Here is a 12,801-nt window from a genome sequence, read left to right as displayed (position 1 = left end):
CGTGAAAACCACAGCCCCCATAATGCAACAGTTCGGTAAGTACCGTGGTGGAGTGGGGTTTAGGAAGTCCTCGGTGAGTTCAATTAATTATAAAATTATTGGAGTCTTCCTCGGGTCCCCAAACGTTCTGCCACAGTCCTCCAAGTTGAAAAGAGCCATGCAGCTAGGATACCGTGACCCTGCTGCCACGTGAAGTCACGAGCCGCTTCATTCGGTGGCCACAGGTCAGCCTGAAAACTTGAATTTGAATTTTGAATTTAAAAACATTTGTACAGCGCTCGTTTACCCGGCGGTTTCATGGCGCTAGTGGTGAACAGTGGGCGGCAGCAACAGGAGGGGTCTAAGTCAGGTAGGCTTGCGTGAAAAGGAGGGTTAAGGTTCTTCCGAAACAGGAGGTAGGAAGGAGAAGTACGCAGGGTAGCCGGGAGGGAGTTCCAAAAGGTTGGAGCCAAGACAGCGAAACTCGCTCCACCCGCTTTCTGTTTTTTAAAGCGAGGAATGGTGAGGAGGGCCAAATGAGCGGAGCGAAGTTCTCTGCCAGGGCAGTAGGGCTTAATGGCAGAACAGATGAATTCAGGAGCAGTGCCCGATCTGGCCTGATAGGTAAGGCAGCCGAGTTTAAAAAGGGCACGCTCTTTTATTGGGAGCCAGTGTAATGTTTTAAGCAGTGGAGTGACCCGATGGTATTTGGGCAGGCCATAGATCAGGCGAGCCGCCTGATTCTGCACCAGTTGCAAACGATGGATCGCGTACTTGTGGCGGGACTGCGAAATACCGACACCTCGGTGAAAGAAAAAAGCCCAGCGTTGCCACTGGAACCAGCAAAGTCGCAGCCCGCTTGTAGAACGGGTCCTTCAAACGCGGTTGCCAGCTGCCGCGTGAAACATTGAACAATGACCACTCCAGGTTCGAAGGGATCAGAGGACACAGCGGGGTCTGTTGGAAGCTTCTCATTTAATGATTGCGGACATAATGCATTTCGGCACGTAAGTGCCTTCCTCAGACGTCCATAGCAAACTTGAAACTGCACCACCCCTTCATTATTGACGCTGCGACCTTTATTGGACAGGAAGTCAGCTGCTCCTCCAAATTGCCTGCAGCTGTGGTAATATGCGTGAAAACCACAGCCCCCATAATGCAACAGTTCGGTAAGTACCGTGGTGGAGTGGGGTTTAGGAAGTCCTCGGTCTTAAATAGTTAGGAATTAGCATATATAAGTTTTTAGAGGTGTTAGTGACATCACTGATGACATCTCAAATGTCAATTTGAGATGTCATCAGTGATGTCACTGACCATGTCATGAATGATGTAATCTGTGACATCATCAGCAGTGGATTGCGGGTGCGCGAAATATAGTTAGTACAACTAACTATATAGGAGCAATTTCAATGGTTTTGTATGAGTGAAATGTCCAGCTAACTATAACACCTCTAAAACTTATAGTTTTTTGAGTCAATTTTAAAGGTTTTTTTAAATGCTAATTCCTAACTATATAAGACCTGAAACCTATGTTTTTTTCAGTGAAAATATATATATATTTATATATATATATATATATATATATATATATATATATATATATATATATATATACATATACATATATATATATATATATATATACACATTATATATATATATAATATATATATATATATATATATATATATATATATATATATATGGTCACAACGGGATATGAATTGCACCGCCCACTGGAGGGTTGCAAAGTACATGAACAGCCGTGTGAACATCAGGCCCCACAATGCAGTGTTGGAAGGAAGTGATTCCCAAAGCTATGCCATCGGAGGAAGTGAAATCCAAGGGGACATAAAACATCGGTCTGAGAGACACACGACGTGTTTTGGTGCAAGGCTCACCTTCGAGAAAGTTTCAAGCAGAAACGAAACGCGTCAGGAATAAGCCTTGTCCTGTTCCCATCCATCAAATAAATCGGTAAATCTCAAAGCTCCAAGTGCGGCTCAAATTCTTTCCAGGTGGGGAGAAATTATTGGACATTGTTATCGGCTTGGTTCTGCCGAAGAGCACGCCCACCACAAGAGCGCCAAGACTCTCCAACCTGGAACCATATTGTTGGAATCGGTAAAACGACTTCTGGAGAGCGGTGCCGCCGAGGACTGGACCTCGGTATTGGACTCGAGTCAGCCTTCAAAGTAGGCTGACATGGGGGAACTTTGTTACCGGCAATGATGGAATGTGCAGAGAAAGTGATTTTGGTCACAACTGGATATGAATTGCACCGCCCACTGGAGGGTTGCAAAGTACATGAACAGCCGTGTGAACATCAGGCCCCACAATGCAGTGTTGGAAGGAAGTGATTCCCAAAGCTATGCCATCGGAGGAAGTGAAATCCAAGGGGACATAAAACATCGGTCTGAGAGACACACGACGTGTTTTGGTGCAAGGCTCACCTTCGAGAAAGTTTCAAGCAGAAACGAAACGCGTCAGGAATAAGCCTTGTCCTGTTCCCATCCATCAAATAAATCGGTAAATCTCAAAGCTCCGAGTGCGGCTCAAATTCTTTCCAGGTGGGGAGAAATTGTTGGACATTGTTATCGGCTTGGTTCTGCCGAAGAGCACGCCCACCACAAGAGCGCCAAGACTCTCCAACCTGGAACCATATTGTTGGAATCGGTAAAACGACTTCTGGAGAGCGGTGCCGCCGAGGACTGGACCTCGGTATTGGACTCGAGTCAGCCTTCAAAGTAGGCTGACATGGGGGAACTTTGTTACCGGCAATGATGGAATGTGCAGAGAAAGTGATTTTGGTCACAACGGGATATGAATTGCACCGCCCACTGGAGGGTTGCAAAGTACATGAACAGCCGTGTGAACATCAGGCCCCACAATGCAGTGTTGGAAGGAAGTGATTCCCAAAGCTATGCCATCGGAGGAAGTGAAATCCAAGGGGACATAAAACATCGGTCTGAGAGACACACGACGTGTTTTGGTGCAAGGCTCACCTTCGAGAAAGTTTCAAGCAGAAACGAAACGCGTCAGGAATAAGCCTTGTCCTGTTCCCATCCATCAAATAAATCGGTAAATCTCAAAGCTCCGAGTGCGGTTTAAATTCTTTCCAGGTGGGGAGAAATTGTTGGACATATATATATATATATATATATATATATATATATATATATATATATATATATATATATATATATATATTTATTTATTTATTTATTACCTACTGGCGGTCGCCAGTAGGTAGTTATAGTTAGGACCTAGTTTCCATAGGAAATCCACAACATTCTATTTGGAATAACTTTGGCGCTGGTGGATGAATCTTCGTGAATTTCTCCAAGAAAATGGCCTGCTTGGTTCCGCTCCTTAAGTGAAAGTTTGGCTGTGATTCGTCAAGTGGGGGCAGAGAAAATAGGGGATCCCAAAATGTGTTTTCCCCATGCAATTTTCCATAGGGACATTTAGCCAGGGCTACAGCCCGAACGGCTGAACGGAATTACACAAAATTTGGCAGAGAGGTAGAGTTCTGTTCGCAGATTGTGCTTTTTGTTAAATGGTGTAAATCCGTTCAGTAGTTTCTGAGAAAATTGCAAGTAAAATCATAGCGATATCTAGAGACGGAGTTCAGCGCGCGTATTGAAATCTGTTCATTTACGAGCGCGAGCTGCATGCTGATTGGCTGTGAACTATCTGTCAACACTCAAAACCAGGAAGTGTTGGCGGCCATCTTGCGCCTTGCTAGAACCGAGACACAAGAAAACAAAGTTCAGAAATAAGGGAAGGGGATAGGGTAAAGACATTCTGACCCACAAGGCTTGCTCAGGGGGTCGTGCATGGATGTTTAGGCTCTATTTTTCATTTTATTTCTTTTAAAGAAAAATCGCGGCGTACGTGTATGGAAATACGTACAATTACGAGCAGGAGCTGCATGCTGATTGGCTGTCAATACTCCAAACCAGGAAGTGTTCGTAGCCATGTTGTTTGTCGAGAGAGCAGAGTCAGAAGAAAACAGTAAAACAAAGTAGAGAAATAAGGAAACGGGGCGGGGTAGAAACATTCTGAGCCTATAGTCTTGGTCAGGGGGTGGTATATGGATCTTTAGGCTCAATTTTTATTTTAAAAAAAAAATGGCGGGGTACTCGTGCAGTACTTGTAGGCGGTGGAAAAGGTGAAAAAAAAGTAGAAGTCCGTTTTATTCATTAGGTCCCGGGGGGGCAAATTACGGGGGCAATTTTTCTGCATAATGGGGGCTTGTAAGGTGCCCCGAGCACTGGGGAACAGCACTCCTCTGGTTTTAATTTTGAAGTATGCGGGGGGGGGGTTACGGCCCTACTTCCCGCAGTCTCGGTGAGCGGCACCCCTCGGGTCTTTTTAAGAAAAAATATGTTTTGAGCTCTCTCTCTCTCTCTCCCCATACACGTTGCGGGGAACGCCACATTTCTGTGGCAGTCATATGTAAAATGAACTGCCAGCTCCGGGTACCTACATTGTCTGGAGTTTTTTATTAATGTTGGGAGGGTGGGCTTGATAATACGTCCTTGTAAATTCCCATAGAAGCCTATGTTCTGGTGTTAACATGGGCATCTATGGGAAATAACAAGGCCGTATTATGAAGCTCATTATCGCCGTTTTATCGGCAGTTTCCTGCCAATAAAACGGCGATAATTTTAACACCGGTCCTTGATAATATGCACCTAAGTTTACTGGTGAAAAAAAAGAGTAATGGGCCATGTTATCAACAAAAGGCGATACATTGTCGTCGCTTTTATTGGCAGGAAACTGCTGATAAAGCGGCGATAATGGGCTTGATAATATGCCCTTGTGAATAACCATAGCAGCCCAGGTTAACATCAGAACTTGGGCTGCTATGGGAATTTACAAGGGCCTATGGTTTTTTATTAATGTTGGGAGGGTGGGCTTGATAATACGTCCTTGTAAATTCCCATAGAAGCCTATGTTCTGGTGTTAACATGGGCTTCTATGGGAAATACCAAGGCCGTATTATCAAGCTTATTATCGCCGTTTTATCTGCAGTTGCCTGCCAATAAAATGGCGATAATTTTAACACCGGTCCTTGATAATATGCACGTAAGTTTACTGGTCAAAAAAAGAGCAATGAGCCATATTATCAACAAAAGGCTATACATTATCGTCGCTTTTAACAGCAGGAAACTGCCGATAAAGCAGCGATAATGGGCTTGATAATATGCTCTACGGAATTCCAATCGAAGCTCATGTTAGTTGTCCTTCACATCTAACATAAGCTTCGATTGGAATTCAATAGAGCATATTATCAAACCTATTATGGCCACTTTAGCGGACGTTTGCTGCCGATAAAGTGGCGATAATTTTGTCGCCCAGGCTTGATAATATTGCCCTCTCTCATTTCACAAATAAAGCTAACACTACAGTTTTACGAGTGCAGTGTACCTGGTACATTTTACTTGTTATAGTGCCGCGTTCAAGTGGTGTCTATATGGAAGTGTCTACTGCGTTACTAATGCCCGTTATGCCGAATTATTTCGAATGCATTGCTATGAAGGATTTGTAGATCTAGACCTCTGTGCTTAACGTTGTATAAACCTTGCAGCCAAACACATAAGGAAGTAGACTTCACAACTTCACTTCAACAATTCTTCTACACGTCCAAGCAGACAGCAGTGTCTAAGTTTAAGAGAGAAAGAGAAATTATGTCACAGAGAGTGAGAGAGAAAATTAGAGAGAAAACAACATTAAAACTGTGTTGCAGAGTCTGGAGTTGAGATTTTTTCTTGAAAAGTTGAACGTATATTTACTAGCTCCTTGCATCACTTTACCCATGTTAAAACTGACTCAAAAGTGACGTAATGGGGGGCGTGGCTAAGACGGCGATGTGAACGGGCGCATCTCGAGTGAGCTCCGTCGCCCCGCTGCCTAAATAAGCCCTCTTAAGTGACATTCGGGGGGCTTCCTGGGGGGCCCTGTCTCCTATCTGAGCCCTGGACGAGAGGTGACCCTCGGAGCGACCACTCCGGTGCGGGAGACCCAGCTGAGGGCAACTAGAGACCTGGACGCTCTGCTGCCGGTGCATCGCCGCCATTTTCTCATCGCGTCTGGCGGCCAGAGCCTTGGCCTCGCTTCCCCTGCGGGCGGCACGCAGCGCTGAGGGGGCGATCGGAAACGCAAATGGATCCTCTGGGGCAGACCCCCGACTGCGGACTAAGCGTTGCGGGACCAGCGGACGGAAGAGACGGAGCTGCCGGCGTCGGGGCGACCCACGGGCAGGGGCGTAGTGGTCGCTCGGCTGCTGGCCCTACGAGAGGACCCGGCTTTGGTGGAGCCGCGAGGCCGCGCTAGACACGGGAAAGCTGCCGGCTGGCCTACTGTTGGGGGACCCTGCTGCGGGACCACAGGCTGCCGCGGGGGCGCCCTAGTGAACTGTCCCCATCGCATCTCCCTCCGGCCTACCGACTGGTGCCTCGGCAGCGCCCTGAGCTACTGCGCCATGACTGGGCCCATTGCAAGTACTGTCCGCCATCTTACACCCCCGGACTGGGCCTTATCCGCCATCTTGATTCCTCCTACCGGCGCCTTTACCCCGGGGGCCCGACCCTGCTGCCCGTCGGGGCTCCCGGTGAGTGTGACGGGGCCCTGCCTCGAGGGGTGCTCGCTGGCCTCGGCCCTGCACCGCTGCCCAGCCCCGCTGTTCTTGCCCGAGCACCCACGCTGGACCTGCATCTCTGCTCCCCGCCTCAGAACGGATTTTGGAGCGAACGACGCTGCCTGGGAGGCTGCAGAGGCGGCTCGAGTGCTTCTCCCCTCACGGGCGGGTCGGACTGGACCTGCCTACTGGACCAGTGCTGCAGGAGGTGTGTGGCCTGGCCCACCTGCTTGGAGAGGACTTCGCTGACGGCTGGCTGGGTGACCCGCTCCACCCGCTGGTGCCTGCACCCCCGCGGCCTGGCTGGCCGGCCCGGAGCGAGGGGGAGAAGATACTGCAGAAGCGTGAGTACCCCTCCATTTGCTCTGGGGCCCTGGTGTGACCTGTGCGCTGCTCATTTGCCCTCCGAGAGGAACAACAGTTGTGAGGGAGCGGGGTGCGCCTCAGCTACCCCCGAGAGGAGCCGTCACGTACTGCGGGGGCGAGTGGTGCAGCGTCCTTGACTCAGAGAGAGGGCTGGCCCCCATAGCGGTTCTCTCACGCACTGGTGACACCCTACGGCCTCTTGAGGACACAGGCCTGAACTCCACTTTCTGGGCGAAGCGGGTCTGCGTGTGAGAAGGTGCTTGAGAGGGGAGAGGACTACTAGTGGTGTACTGAACTACCCCCACGCCATATCAGCACCATAGAGGATTCGCGCCCACGGCGACGGGCGACACATCGGGTGGCTGGGCACTGCGCTCCGGACTGACAATGACCCGCGGCAGAGGGGGCAAGGCGGACCCGGCGGCGGCGTCCAAGGGCACATCGGTGGTTGCCATGTGGGGCAAAGCAGGAGCGTCAGCGCCAACTGAAGAAGTGCCACCACCTGTTGCTGACTCCCCTCCGGTGACCCAGGCCTTCATGTCATCTTTCATGGCAGACCTGAAATCTGAGATAGGATCCCTGAGATCGGAGGTGCATTCGTGCATCAAAGAGCTGCGCAAGGAAGTGACCGAGCTGGGAGACAGGGTTGAGGGACTCGAGAAAATTGTTGATACGTGCACGGAAGATATGGAGCAGCTGTGGCAGAGGGCCTCCTCCCGGTCATTATAACCCGAGTGCACTACTTCACGGAGAAGGAGGCCATACTGAAAGCGGCGAGGGACAAGCAGGACCTACGCTACGGAGGGCACAAGATCCAAATCTTCCAAGACTTGGCCCCCAACACGCTGCATAGAAGGAAAGTCTTCCGCCCGGTGACGGAGAAGCTGCGGGCTCTCGACATACCCTACCAGTGGGGACATCCCTTTGCCCTCATCTTTCGCTGGGAAGACAAGCGCAGAGTCATCCGTTCCTACCGCGAGGCGGCACAATTGCTTAGACTCTCGGAATCCCCAGAGCGCAGCCCCTCCCACTCCAAGCAACAAGAGAGACTCCCGGCCCGACTGGACTGGACCACGGTGACTCGACGTCGCCGAACTCCCCCAATAGATGACTGCTCCATGTCTCAGGCCAAGCAGGACATCATAGAACACATTCGCTCCCTTGAAGATGACCGCGAGGGGCATCTCTCGAAGCCCCGCACTCCGTGAAATGCAGAAGACCGGCTCCCGACCTTAGGTGGTCAACGGCCAGCGAGGAGAACACCGCCACAATCCCTGATATTGCAATGGACAACCCTCGCGGCTTTGCGCCCCCTGAAAGGCGATAGGACGACCCCTGCACTTCTGCGGCCCCTATGAGACTACATTCCCAGACGGCGTAGGTGGAGTACACCCCTAGAACTGAGCCCGTCGCACCAACGAGTGGGGTCAGCCGGACACTGGAGGCGACCCTGACGAGTCAACAGCGAGAAAGGGGCTGAAGTGGAACGACATGGGGTGCAGCTGCTCTCCTACAGGTGATCATGAGGGTCGGTCCCTGCGGCCCTACAGTTTAGGAGTGGTCTCCTCACCGTTGGGACCCGACGCTTCTGAGCCGACTGATATGACACACCTACCTTTGTGCTGAACTTGCGTTAACTACCCCCGAACCCGCCCTGGGCAGCGGGGCAGACGGGCCTCGGGGCAACTGGGACCCATCTCTTTAGCAGAACACCCCCCTCTTTGTCCCTTAGGAAGTGACATTCCTGAGATCATCCAAACCCTCGGGTAGAGGATGCCCGGAACCTGGGACATTATACTACGGCCATGTTGGCCTGTTGTGGTTATGTACCTTCTATGTACTTTCTCTTTTCCTACTCGTTCTATTCTTCCTACTTCTCATCTGAGCTTTCCCTGTACTTGGCCTCTTCTCCCTTTGTGTAGTGTGGTGGTTCGGAGACTATTAAAGGTGACTGCGTGACTGCGGTGGGTGGGGGAGGCTAACCCCCTTCGCTCCACAGGGTGGAGGATGCTGGGCGATGAGGCGGCTCTAACCCCCTTAGTGTCATGGCGGTGAATGTTCCTAAACCCCTAAAAGTCCTGACGCTTAATGTCAAAGGACTTAACTCCCCCAATAAGCGGAATCAGGTATGGCGCTATCTTCTCCATCATTCCCCTGACATTATCTACCTTCAGGAGACACATCTTTTGCGGGGGGACACTAGACGCATGGCGCATCCCAGATACCCCACACAATTCTGGGCATCGGCTGACACTAAAACGGCGGGGTGGCAATTTTGTGCAGAGTTGGCTTTAGGCGGGGACCCACAAAACCCTACAAGAGTGGAGATGGACGCTTCCTTCGGGCCACGGTACAGGTGGGAGGGATGCAGTTCACTCTAGGTAATGTATATGCACCCAACCAGTCGCAAGATAAATATCTCCAGTCGCTCCTACGGGAACAGTTTCAGGCCGGCGAACCGCGCACAATACTAGGCGGGGATTTCAATCTAGTATGGGACCCAGACATAGACCGCGGGGACAACGCGTTTAGCGGCACGGGCGCGATGTCAGCCACGCTAAGGGAGCAGATTACGTACCTAGGGCTCGTCGATGCGTGGCGCTACCATAATCCAGGGATCCGTGACTACACTTTTTACTCGCACTCCCACCGAACGTACTTGCGCATCGACCACTTCTTCACCTCTCTAGACCTGACACGGGTCACACTGAAGGTTGCCATATCGGATATCTCGCTATCGGACCACGCGCATGTGGAACTGATGCTGCAGGATCCACTAGCGCACACTCCCCGGGAACGACGATGGACCCTCCCACCGAGCGCCCTTCGGGACCCGGAGGATGTTAACAGCATCCGGGAAGCCATAGACTCGTACTTCGCTATCAATGATATCTCGGAAACACCATTCCCGGTAGTGTGGGATGCCTTCAAGGCCACCATACGGGGCCACATTACCTCCCTGGCGATAGCGAGAAGACGGGCGGCCTATAAACTGGAGGCTGACCTAACGGGTGAGATCAAACAGGCAGAGGCGCAGGACAGAGTCCGACCTCCCTGGCGTCCAGGAGGAAGTTAGCGAACCTTAGGGGACAACTACGCCTCCTACGCACCAACAAGGCGGAACACTCCCTACTAGCACTAAAACAAAAATACTATGAGGGGGGGACAAGGTGGGACGCCTGCTGGCAGGAAGGCTGAGGGCGAGAGCAGCCAGAGCCCATATCGCTAATGTACAACGCCAGGATGGTACTCGTGCCGTCACTGAAAGAGCCAAACAGGATGCCTTTGTAGCCTACTATACTTCCCTGTACGCGGGGGAACCTACGTCAGTGGAGGCGCGAGCGTCCGTCCTCGCTGACTACGAGGGGACTCCATTGCCGCCGGTATGCGCGACGGAGCTGTAAGAGCCCATACTGGAAGACGAGGTCTCTGCGGCTCTTAAAGGTCTCCCCACGGGGAAAACTCCGGGGCCAGATGGCTTGCCACTGACCTTCTACCGAATCTTTCAGACTCAACTTCGCCCCCATTTGCTGAGGCTGTTCCACTCTTTCTCGGACACATCTGGTCCGTCCCCTGATATGGGGATGGCGGAGATCGCATTGATACCGAAGCCAGGGAAGGATCCTGCGCTATGTGCCTCCTACCATCCCATCGCCCTCCTGAAAACTGACCTAAAGATCTATACCAAGATACTGGCTAAGCGACTCGACCCATACATGCCAGGGTTGGTGAACCCGGACCAGGTGGGGTTCATCCGAGACCGGCAGGGGGCCGATAATGTACGCAGACTGGCACACCTGGTGGGCAAAGTGCGGCATTGGGACATCCCGGCTTGCCTTCTCTCGCTCGACGCGGAGAAGGCCTTTGACCGGGTGGACTGGGCCTTCCTGAAAGAGGTCCTCCAGAAACTAGGTCTAGCCCCCAAAATGATAGCGAGTATCATGGCCCCATACCTAGGGCCGAAGGACAGAATCAGGGTAAATGGCCAGTTAACGCCACCGCTGATGATACATAGAGGCACGAGGCAGGGGTGCCCACTTTCGCCGCTCTTGTTCGCCCCTGCAATGGAACCCCTTGCGGCACTGATAAGGCGCGATCCTAGAATACATGGAATAGCCCATGGGGGGAGGGACAACAAGGTGGCGCTATTCGCGGACGACCTGATCCTCACCCTTACGCACCCTCGTGAATCCCTACCAGCGGTCCACGAGGTGCTCTGTCTATATGAACAGGCGTCGGGCCTCAAAATAAATCATACTAAATCTTGGGCACTCAACCTCACTGTGCCTGCGGAGGACATCCCCTCCCTGAAGAAGGCTGTGCCCTACCAATGGGCGGAGAACCACATCAGATACTTGGGCCTTGCCCTTACCTCCCACTTAGACTCCTGGTCCTCGGTAAACTGGACGGAGTGTCGCAAAGCGATGCTAGAGGACCTTCGGAAGTTGAAGCCTCTGATGATCTCCTGGCTGGGACTCCTTAACGCGGTTAAAATGTCGATCCTCCCTAGAATTCTCTACGTATTCCAATGTCTGCCCACCCCTATCCCACTCCACTGCATTCAGAGCCTTCAGCGCGAGATCACGTCCTTTATCTGGGGTGGGAAGCGCCCCCGATTCTCGCAAAAGGTACTTATGGAACCAAGGGACAGAGGCGGCCTGGCATGTCCCAACTTGGTGCACTATTACTGGGCAGCGCACCTCCGCTTCGTGGTGGAGTGGGGCTCACGCGAAAGCGACAAGCATTGGTTCCACATGGACCGAGCGGTCACAGGACGTACCATATGGGACCTACCCAGGCTCCCGCGGGCGGCACGTTCCAGAAGTGCATACCTTGCAGTCCCCACAAAAACGGTCCTGGACATCTGGGATAGTGTAGCCATGTCTAGGGGTCTCACCACGTTCCCATCCCCGCACACCCCGATAGCGGGGAATCCGCAGTTCCCCCCGGCTCACCGGACTCGGGCGTTTGACAAATGGACACAAGGGGACTGCAGAGTAGTTGGAGACCTTTTCCTTGGGGGCTCGCCCAAAACTTGGAAGGACTGCAGGGAGGAATTTAGGGTACCGCTGACGGCTGGCTTGCAGCACGCTCAGCTACGCCACTGGACTGCGAGTGACGACATGTACCAAGCAGCCACCCGGGCGTACACGCCCTTCGAGAAGTTGGCACGCTCCCTTGGGGGGCTGAGGAGGCTCATCTAGCAAATATACTACATACTGCAGCACCCTGCATCGACGCCTGCACACCCCTATCAGAGACAATGGCAATTAGCGTCGGAAACAGACATTGACCTCTCCCAAGGTATACCGCAGTGTCCCACAGAGGAAAAACGCCTATAAACTGCTCACGCAATGGTACTACACCCCTCTGCGCCTTAGCAAGATGTTTCCCAACGCCTCGCCGACGTGCTGGCGATGTGACTCTGCGACTGGTGACTTTGTGCATATATGGTGGACGTGTCCGACCCTGGCTGTTTTCTGGAAGGAGGTGCTTAGCCATATCAAAGGGGTGCTGGGTTTCCCCCTGCCTGAGGAAGTGAGCACGATCCTACTCGGCATTCACCCTACCGCGCTCAAGGCACTCACCCGCAGCGACTGGATCCTTACGCTCCAAATGCTGGGTACAGCTAAACAACTCATCGCCTTATACTGGAAGCGAACAGAGGCGCCGCCCATAGCTTCCTGGTTTGTGCGCCTTTGGCAGGTCCTGGCGATGGAGCTACTCACAGCAAGGTTACAGGCGCGGGACACACGCTTCAAGGCGGTTTGGGAGCCCTTAGTGCGGCACCTCTGCTCTATAGAATATGA

Source organism: Lissotriton helveticus, chromosome 3_1 (assembly GCF_964261635.1).
Source record: "Lissotriton helveticus chromosome 3_1, aLisHel1.1, whole genome shotgun sequence".
NCBI classification, from domain to species: domain Eukaryota; kingdom Metazoa; phylum Chordata; class Amphibia; order Caudata; family Salamandridae; genus Lissotriton; species Lissotriton helveticus.
This window is presented reverse-complemented; position numbering follows the sequence as displayed.